Raw genomic sequence first — 11235 nt, 5'->3', positions numbered from 1 at the left:
AAAAGTCCTCTGTAACTTCAAGATTCTTCCTTTTTGTGTTAGGATTTGTAGATTGCTCTGAGGTTGCATTCTCTGAGATTTCTTGTTCCTCATCAGGATGACAAGATTGCTGTGTTTCCTGCTTTTCCTGCCAGCAGTGTGCAGTGTTTTGCTGTGACAATAACAGTCATATTAATCAATATAACTGAAATAAGTTCCATGGGTGGATCTAAAAAAAAAAACAACGCTTATTAAAAGGGTTAAGCTTAATTAACAGCATTTGTGGCATAATGTTGAATACCACAAAAATAATTTTGACTTGCCCCTTGTTTAAAAAAAAACAAACAAAAAAAAACAGTAAGCTGTGTAGGTGAATGGCGGCCAGTCCATAAACGCTATAATACACATTGTTTATAACTTTACACAGATAAGGTTAATAAGCAATTTTAGCACACTAAAATCATGTCAACATGTGCAATGTGTACATGGCTATACTTCTGAAATTATTTGTATTTTAGTGCTTCTGGACAGCCTCCATTCACTTCCATTGTAACCGGTTTTTCTTTATTTTATCTTTTTTTTTTAATTAACGAAGTGCGGGTCGAAATTATTTTTGTGGTAATTCAACATTATGCCACAAATGCTGTTGATTGTATTACAGTAATGAGAATCATCTTTGAGAACGATGAGAATTACAAAAAACTCAGAATACTGAACTGCAATTCAGCTAAGCTAAAAACCTTTTAGAACTTTATCAGCATATTTAAAAAAGAAAAAAAAACTAGCACCGTTCCAGATAAATAGCCAATAATATTTCACGCATTTCCTATAAACCTAAAGCGTTATTAAACGTACATAATTGGGGTGCTCTCTCCAACAATCTGTTTTAGACATGGCCACAAAAACCCATGGCCCCATGGTCATGGCCCCTTTCAGGCCAGTTTGGAAGAAGATGGACTAGTCTACAAGTAAAGACATTCTTTCACAAAATGGTGCAATGGTCAAAGACACCCAGAACAAAGTATTTGTGTCCTTTTGTGATGGATGTCTTTGATTGTTGTGGCGTGTCTTGCACAAGAGTGAAGTGTTTCTTAGGTTTTTATTAGTGCAAGAATGAATTTGGTGTGAATGGCCCCTAAGAATGTTGTTAGAGTTGCTGCATCTAGATCAAAGGCGAACAACTTTCTGTTCATCAAATTAGTAAAAGAAATAATCCAAAATAGAATGAACATATTGGCTCATTTTAAAAGGCATAGTTCACCCAAAAATTTTAATTCTCTCATCATTAACTCGCCCTTATGCCATCCAGATGTGTCTGACTTTCTTTCTTCTGCAGAACACAAAGATTTTTAGAAGAATATTTCAGCTCTGTAGGTTCATACAATGCAAGCGAATGGTGATTAAAACTTTGAAGCTCCAAAAACACAAAAAGGCAGCATAAAAGTAATCCATAAGACTCCAGTGGTTTAATCCATGTCTTCACAAGCGATCTAATCAGTTTTGGGTGAGAACAGACCAAAATATAACTCATAAATATAAATAAATTTTTACTGTACATCATGACATTGGAGTCTTTACGCACAATCATGATTTCAAGCTCGATTACACTTACTAGTGCTTGACGCATAGATGGTGCAAGGAAGTGTAATCAAGCTTGAAATCATGGTCACCAAGACTGTAGAAATCAAGATTATAGTGAAAAATTAGTTATATTTTGGTCTGTTCACATCCAGATCCGATTGGATCGCTTTAGAAGACATGGATTAAAACACTGGAGTCTTATGGATTACTTTTATGCTGCCTTCATGTGCTATTTTTGGTCACCATTCACTTGCATTTTACAGAGCTGAGATATTCTTCTAAAAATCTTTGTGTTCTGCAGAAGAATGAAAGTCATAAACATCTGGGATGGCAAGAGGCTGAGTAAATTATGAGAGAATTTTAATTTTTGGGTGAACTATCCCTTACAGTTATAGTCACTAATAAAAAAAATTCAAATGAGGAAGGAGTATGAATCACAATACTATAACTTCGGAGTATTTTATGACATTTAATTCTGATAAAACGTCATTTTAAAAGACATAAGAGTATGAATAATATCCAGACCCCTATTCTGCAGTGTTCAGTGCCAGATGCCATACACTATTTTTCATTATGGCGGCTAGGTGACTGGTATTGTTCCCAGGAGCGTGCCGCTGACATGGCATTGATGACATGGCTGCCAACAGGGGGGCTCAGTAGGAAAGCAGGAAGGCAATTGGCCTACAGAACACGTGTCTAAAAGTTGAAATTATTTTTCACTCGACACGGCATGTTCATAACTTGGCGCTTCTGCGTGGGATGCTGAAAAAACAGCGAGACAGCACAGCGGTCAAAGACGTCCATTTAGCGCATATTTACATAGAAAAACAATTGTTAAACAGTACAGATGGACACAAAAACACATTCGGTGTGAACAGCCCCTTTGAACTTACAGGTCAGAAGGTTTAACTTATTCAACATCATGCAAATAAAAGCAAGTATGATGTGATTATTCACCTTGTCCTGCAATATAATGTGGCCTGCTTTATAAATAAAGTGATTGTGGAAGTCTGTCATTGAACTAAAAACTAGAAGATCTTTGGGATGAAGATCACAGAGAAATGTTTTTCCAGACAGCTGATCAAGGTCTTGCAGTCGAAGAAGGTGATTTGACCAAGATAAAACAAGAGATGATCATGAGATCAACAATCTGAGCAGTTTCAAATTGGATCAAAGTGTGTGTATTTACTGCATATTTAGATTTTAGGATTGTGACAGGTAGTGGAAAATGTTTCATCACTTACCGGTTTGCCATTCCCTGATATGTACAGTGCATCCGGAAAGTATTCACAGTGCTTTACTTTTCCCATATTTTGTTATGTTACAGCCTTATTCCAAAATGGATTAAATTCATTATTTTCCTCAAAATTCTACAAACAATACCCCATAATGACAATGTGAAAGAAGTTTGTTTGAAATCTTTGCAAATTTATCAAAAATAAAAAACAAAAACAAAAATCACATGTACATAAGTATTCACAGCCTTTGCCATGACACTTAAAATTGAGCTCAGGTGCATCCTGTTTCCACTGATCATCCTTGAGATGTTTCTACAACTTGATTGGAGTCCACCTGTGGTAAATTCAGTTGATTGGACATGATTTGGAAAGGCACACACCTGTCTATATAAGGTCCCACAGTTAACAGTGCATGTCAGAGCACAAACCAAGCCATGAAGTCCAAGGAATTGTCTGTAGACCTCCGAGACAGGATTGTATCGAGGCACAGATCTGGGGAAGGGTACAGAAACATTTCTGCAGCATTGAAGGTCCCAATGCAGCACAGTGGCCTCCATCATCCGTAAATGGAAGAAGTTTGGAACCACCAGGACTCTTCCTAGAGCTGGCCGCCTGGCCAAACTGAGCGATCGGGGGAGAACAGCCTTAGTCAGGGAGGTGACAAAGAACCCGATGGTCACTCTGACAGAGCTCCAGCGTTTCTCTGTGAAGAGAGGAGAAACTTCCAGAAGAACAACCATCTCTGCAGCACTCCACCAATCAGGCCTGTATGGTAGAGTGGCCAGACGGAAGCCACTCCTCAGTAAAAGGCACATGACAGCCCACCTGGAGTTTGCCAAAAGGCACCTGAAGGACTCTCAGACCATGAGAAACAAAGATTGAACTCTTTGGCCTGAATGGCAAGCGTTATGTCTGGAGGAAACCAGGCACCGCTCATCACCTGGCCAATACCATCCCTACAGTGAAGCATGGTGGTGGCAGCATCATGCTGTGGGGATGTTTTTCAGCAGCAGGAACTGGGAGACTAGTCAGGATCGAGGGAAAGATGAATGCAGCAATGTACAGAGACATCCTTGATGAAAACCTGCTCCAGAGTGCTCTGGACCTCAGACTGGGGCGAAGGTTCATCTTCCAACAGGACAACGACCCTAAGCACACAGCCAAGACAACAAAGGAGTGGCTATGGGACAACTCTGTGAATGTCCTTGAGTGGCCCAGCCAGTGCCCAGACTTGAACCCGATTGAACATCTCTGCAGAGATCTGAAAATGGCTGTGCACCGACGCTCCCCATCCAACCTGATGGAGCTTGAGAGGTCCTGCAAAGAAGAATGGGAGAAACTGCCCAAAAATAGGTGTGCCAAGCTTGTAGCATCATACTCAAAATTGGTGCCAAAGGTGCTTCAACAAAGTATTGAGCAAAGTCTGTGAATACTTATGTACATGTGTTGTGTGTTTTCTTTTCTATTTTTTCTTTTATTTTTTTTTTTTTTATAAATTTGCAAAGATTTCAAACAAACTTCTTTCACGTTGTCATTATGGGGTATTGTTTGTAGAATTGAGGAAAATTATGACTTTAATCAATTTTGGAATAAGGCTGTAACATAAAATGTGGAAAAAGTGAAGCGCTGTGAATACTTTCCAGATGCACTGTAAATCTCTCCTTCTTTAAATAGTCAATGACGTCATCAAGAGTTGTTTTCAGAGTGTTCACTTGCACATAGCGTGGAATTATGTCATCTAAAGGGATGAAACATGCAAGTGAACCTTCCAACATTCCAGTAATTACCTGATTTTGAGGGTGCTCTAGAAACAACAACTGTCAATTAACAAATGGAAAACAATCCAAGAAATTGAACTTCATTTCACTAAATACAACCAACACACTAAATTGACTGTTTTCCCAAAAACGAACATTTTGTCATCAGTCTCGCCCAAACAACAGTCATTTTAGTTCAGAACAACACAAGGGTGTATAATGACAAAATATTCATATTGCAAAAATGAAAATTCTCTCATCATTTACTCACCCTCATGTCATCCCAGATGTGTACGACTTTCTTCTGCAGAACACAAATTAAGATTATAGAAGAATAATTCAGCTTTATAGGTCTATATACAATGCAAGTGAATGGTGACCAAAACTTTGAAGCTCCAAAAACACATAAAGGCAGCATAAAATTAATCTATAAGACCCCAGTGGTTTAATCCATACCTTCAGAAGCAATCTCATTGTTTTTGGGTGAGAAAAGACCAAAATATAACTTTCACTGTATATCTTGCCATAGCAGCCTCTAGGCACGATCATGATTTCAAGCTCGATTACTCATCCTAGTGCTTGATGCATGCGCAGAGCGCTAGAGATTTAAATCATGATCGCCAAGGAAACTGTAATTGTCAAGATTTGTAGTGAAAATTTGTTCTATTTTGGTCTGTCCTCACCCAAAACTAGGGATGCACCAATATGAAACATTTTGGCCAATACAATAACAATTGTAACAAAAAAACTATAGGCCGATAACAATACCGATAATTTACCACTTATCTTATTTTGTCATCAGATCACTGTTTTACTTAGTGATGCTTAAAGGAAATTATAAAGAGGTACAAAAGCTTTTTTTACTGTTCTAACAATAAATTATTTCCAATATATCTAATTTCTGATATCTAAGAAGTCAAAGTCTGTTGGTTTCAAAGCTTTTTGGATGGTCTCCCTCATTTTGTAGCCTATAGGTAAGTGCCGCTTTCACAACTGTTGCATCCGTTTATGCCATTTTTTCCACACTAATGTGAGAGCGAGAAAGAATAAAAAACAAATAATGTTCTTAGGAGTGCAAACCCTTCTACATCTTGTGGCTATTATTATTTTTTAAATGTGCATTTGACAATGTTCAAAGTATATTACAAATTATTATAAAATCATCGTTTTTTCACATCTGCGTTTTCATGCTTATTACTGATATGCTGATGGTTCTAATTTGGTCAATAATTGGCCGATAAATAGGTGCACCCCTACCCAAAACCGACTGTATTTCTTCAGAAGACATGGATTAAAACTAATGGAGTCATATTGATTGCTTTTATTTTTGAAGCTTCAAAGTTTAAATCACCATTCAATGCAATGTATGGCCCTACAGAGCTGAAATACAGGTGCATCTCACTAAATTAGAATGTCGTGGAAAAGTTCATTTATTTCAGTAATTCAACCCAAATTGTGAAACTCGTGTATTAAATAAATTCAGTGCACACAGACTGAAGTAGTTTAAGTCTTTGGTTCTTTTAATTGTGATGATTTTGGCTCACATTTAACAAACTCACCAATTCACTATCTCAACAAATTAGAATACATCATAAGACCAATAAAAAAAAACATTTTTAGTGAATTGTTGGCCTTCTGGAAAGTATGTTCATTTACTGTATATGTACTCAATACTTGGTAGGGGCTCCTTTTGCTTTAATTACTGCCTCAATTCGGCGTTGGCATGGAGGTGATCAGTTTGTGGCACTGCTGAGGCGGTATGGAAGCCCAGGTTTCTTTGACAGTGGCCTTCAGCTCATCTGCATTTTTTGGTCTCTTGTTTCTCATTTTCCTCTTGACAATACCCCATAGATTCTCTATGGGGTTCAGGTCTGGTGAGTTTGCTGGCCAGTCAAGCACACCAACACCATGGTCATTTAACCAACTTTTGGTGCTTTTGGCAGTGTGGGCAGGTGCCAAATCCTGCTGGAAAATTAAATCAGCATCTTTAAAAAGCTGGTCAGCAGAAGGAAGCATGAAGTGCTCCAAAATTTCTTGGTAAACGGGTGCAGTGACTTTGGTTTTCAAAAAACACAATGGACCAACACCAGCAGATGACATTGCACCCCAAATCACAGACTGTGGAAACTTAACACTGGACTTCAAGCAACTTGGGCTATGAGCTTCTCCACCCTTCCTCCAGACTCCAGGACCTTGGTTTCCAAATGAAATACAAAACTTGCTCTCATCTGAAAAGAGGACTTTGGACCACTGGGCAACAGTCCAGTTCTTCTTCTCCTTAGCCCAGGTTAGACGCCTCTGACGTTGTCTGTGGTTCAGGAGTGGCTTAACAAGAGGAATACGACAACTGTATCCAAATTCCTTGACACGTCTGTGTGGTGGCTCTTGATGCCTTGACCCCAGCCTCAGTCCATTCCTTGTGAAGTTCACCCAAATTCTTGAATCGATTTTGCTTGACAATCCTCATAAGGCTGCGGTTCTCTCGGCTGGTTGTGCATCTTTTTCTTCCACACTTTTTCCTTCCACTCAACTTTCTGTTAACATGCTTGGATACAGCACTCTGTGAACAGCCAGCTTCTTTGGCAATGAATGTTTGTGGCTTACCCTCCTTGTGAAGGGTGTCAATGATTGTCTTCTGGACAACTGTCAGATCAGCAGTCTTCCCCATGATTGTGTAGCCTAGTGAACCAAACTAAGAGACCATTTTGAAGGCTCAGGAAACCTTTGCAGGTGTTTTGAGTTGATTAGCTGATTGGCATGTCACCATATTCTAATTTGTTGAGATAGTGAATTGGTGGGTTTTTGTTAAATGTGAGCCAAAATCATCACAATTAAAACTTTTCCACGACATTCTAATTTATTGAGATGCACCTGTATTCTTCTAAACATCTTCGTTTGTGTTCTGGAGAAGAAAGAAAGTCATAAACATCTGATTTGGCATGAGGGTGAGTAAATGATGACAGAATTAACATTTTTGGGTGAACTATCCCTTTAAGATGACACAGTCTATATGCAAATGATTATTGGCTAACATTACCCTGAGACCCCTTGAAACTTGTAGGGAGCATGTCCTGGATTCGACGTACAGCTCCTGACTTTAATTCTTGCCATAGCAGCTTGCAGTCTGGAGCGATGCGTCAACATCATCACCTTCCAAGCGCCTCCACATTTCAGCCCACGTCCAATGAGCAGGTCATACACCAGCACCTGTCAGTACACGTGCAAACATTCACATATATGATCCTCCGTAAACACAGACACGTGGTTTAAAAGCGAGAATTCAATGTTTCCTACCTTTGCTAAATGAATACGGAGTTTTGTTTCTTTTAGAAAGCTGGTACTATCGATGATGTCCTTAAGAATCGTTGAGTATTTCTGTGTCTCTCACACGAGTACAAAGAGTTGCTTGATATTCTTAAAAAAAAGACAGTAAACAATGCGTTTTATCAGGGCAGAAATTAGAGAGAAAGGGGGAAAGACAGAGGTTTGGAGAGGCTAGACAAGTAATTATGCCTTATAGTAATTTACTTGATATTTACTCTCATAAACCAAAGTTTTCACAGCCCCTTCTGCTCCACTTTATCAAGAATCCCTGCTGCCTTCATATAGATCGCCATAACTAAAACAACACTGACGCTTTATACACTAAACTGAATACACGCAACTTCATTCGTACATGTATAGCTAAGTATGTATAACCCTTGTGCATCAATAAAAATAAAAAACAGTTACTCCGAGGTCCTTAGAGGACAAAAATGTCCGCGTCAAAAAACTGCCATATTAATATTATATATTAATATTATTTTCCACTCTCAATGAGTTAATTTTAACCAACATCAGTCCTGATCATAACTACCAAATATTCATTCATTTTCAGGATTTTAACCCTTTAAATGCCAGTTTGTTTATATAATGCCACATATATTAAAACATTTTTTTTATGAATATATATATATATATTAGATATAGATCAGTGATTATTTTCCATATACTAAATGCTAATAGAATTTTATTTATTTATTTATTTATTTTTTGATTATCACAGTCTGGGATATGGCAATTATTAGCAGCAACATTGTGATGCATTATTTATGTATTTTTTGTGCAGTGTCAGATAATAATTATTATTATTTTTTTAAACAACAACTCACACTCAGCACCTTAGAGGACAAAAATGTCAGCGTCAAAAAACTGCCATAAAAATATATAGATATTATTTTCCACTTTCACTGACTTAGATTTTAACTATAACTATCAAATATTTATTTATTTTCAGGATTTTAACCCTTTAAATGCCAGTTTGTTTACATAATGCCACTGTTGTTTTTTACACACACAAATTTCTCAATACACACATACAAAATACACTCTGACATCCATACCAACACACCCACACAATTTTAGCTGCATCATTTATTCAATTGGCCTGCAGTGCTCTATAATACAGCAAACAGCAAATAGCAAAAAAAGCATGTATTTGCTCCGTAGGCTAAGCTACTTAGGGCTCCAGAATAAAAGCATAATATCATATAATTAATGATTTTATGCTTTAATGGCACTGGGATCAAATATTGCGGTTTCAATGGGACATTTTTGTCCTTAAGGTCCTGAGTGTAACTATTTTGTGTACACAGTGTATTATAGATGTATTATAGGAACTTAGGTTGAAATATCAAAATTCCCCCCAAAATATACACCTTTGGTAAAAACGTATGTCGTTGGCATTAATGATCAAAAAAACAAAATTGAAAAAGACAAAAATGTCCCGAAGGTCGCACAAGGTTAAACTAAACGTCTTAAGTTCTTAGGAGAACAAGCACAATCCACGTTGTTCATTTTTGCCTGGTTAGTTTTCGCAACAGTTTTGCGACAGTATGGCATAGATCTATGGCAACCGGTAATACTTTCAAATAGCCGTCAGGGGGAGCCATAGGCACATCATTATCATCATTTGTTGTCATCGATTGAACGTATACGGTCTTGAGGCAGTATGTAAATTAATAAATGTGCTTAGATGTAACAGATAAAGATAAGATAATGCTGTATATTTGACATCTTGCATCTAACATCAGATAATAACTCTAAATATGCTACTGTCGAAAGAATAGCTATTGCAGAAACTCTGAACGGATACTGAAAGCCCTGACAAGGGAATCTGAAATGCTAATGACTAAACTGACACCTTCAGACATTACTAGAATGCAATTTAAGGCCACATTGAAACCCATTTAATACAAACTATTGTCCTCATGTGTGCATTATTTGGTCTTTTAATCTACTTTATTTCCTTTTGAGGACAATCTTACATTGAGTTTCAGTTGAAGTATACATATGTTTTTATGAAGTGATTGAAGAAAGCACAAATATCCATGGGTTTAAAACAGAAATGTAGAACCGCACTGACTTTAAAACAGCTGTAAGGTAAGAATTACCATTTATGTAAGATAAAACCCATTTAAGTCTCTTTAAAAGTACGCAAACACTTATGTTTAATTGGATTACATGGGAATATTTACTATGGATGCAAGATGATTTACTCATGTAAACTCAGTAAGGTCAATGTAAAATGAGGTGATGTGCCCTGAAGCCCTGCATAAATGATCATAAATTTAGGGTAGTTTACGTTTGCTTGAAGCTCTGGCTTTAGTAAACTTATCCATTAATAGGTTACTGTGTTTCCAAAATGAATTTTTACATTCCACACAAGACTCCTTTTAGCTGTATCACCTAACCAGGGCATTGTTGATGTAATGCTATTGAACATTCTTGTGCATTTCTTTAGGGGGTTTAGAGAGATACTCTAAACATTCTTGTGATCTCAGGTTATAAAGGTATTGGATGATAACCAGCATTTTTTTAAAGGAATAGTTCACACAATAATGGAAATTCGGTCATCCTTTACTCACAGACATGTTATTCCAAACCATTATGACTTTCTTTCGTAGAACACAAATTGAGATATTCGCCAGAATGTTAGCTTCCGTCACCATAAACTTTCATTGCATTTTTCTTCCATTCAATGAAAGTGAATGGTGACTGAGACTGACATTCTGCCTAATATCTCCTTTTTGTGTTCCACAGAAGAAGAAAGTAATGAGGGTGAATAAATGGTAATGGAATTTTACCTTTTTTTTCTTGTGAACTGTACCTTTAAAGATGCACACAGTAACTTTTGTCTTTGTGTCCTCTTTGACTTACACCTAGCGGCTTTGATGTAGCATCATTTAAAATCAATAGTTTTCAGTTTCAGATGCCATTGTAGAAATTTAGTATTCACAGTCAGCCTTGAATACTCTAATCAATGAGTGAAAGTGTCAAATAATCGGACGGTTACTGAGATTAAGCGAATAATATTCGGCTGGTCATGTGATTCTAACATGGCAGCCCCCATGTGCGGACCCTCTTCATGCAGGGATGGATTGTCAATGGGGCCAGTGCCCAGGGGCCCTGGGCTTTAAGGTTGACTGCCCGGGGGTGTCCTGGGCTTTAAAGTTGCACGATCTAGTTTGGCGATCCCCCGCTCTAAAATCCATCAACAATGAAAACAAACAACTTTTGGGACAGTTGCTATTTAAAAAAATGGTGGGAGGGGAGGGGGGCCCTTGGAGATAATTGGCTCCAGGGACTTTTTAAGTCATAATCTGTCCCTGTCTCCATGTAGAATAAGAGAGCTTTTATAA

The 11235-nt window shown here is 37.6% G+C and overlaps 1 pseudogene; it reads right to left on the bottom strand.

The window, feature by feature from the left end:
* Positions 1–2014: 2014 nt before the first annotated feature.
* LOC127433620 (28S rRNA (cytosine-C(5))-methyltransferase-like) lies at positions 2015–8172 on the bottom strand (annotated as a pseudogene).
* Between the last annotated feature and the right edge of the window lie 3063 nt (positions 8173–11235).

Source organism: Myxocyprinus asiaticus, chromosome 43 (genome assembly GCF_019703515.2).
Source record: "Myxocyprinus asiaticus isolate MX2 ecotype Aquarium Trade chromosome 43, UBuf_Myxa_2, whole genome shotgun sequence".
NCBI classification, from domain to species: Eukaryota; Metazoa; Chordata; class Actinopteri; order Cypriniformes; family Catostomidae; genus Myxocyprinus; species Myxocyprinus asiaticus.
This window is presented reverse-complemented; position numbering and strand designations above follow the sequence as displayed.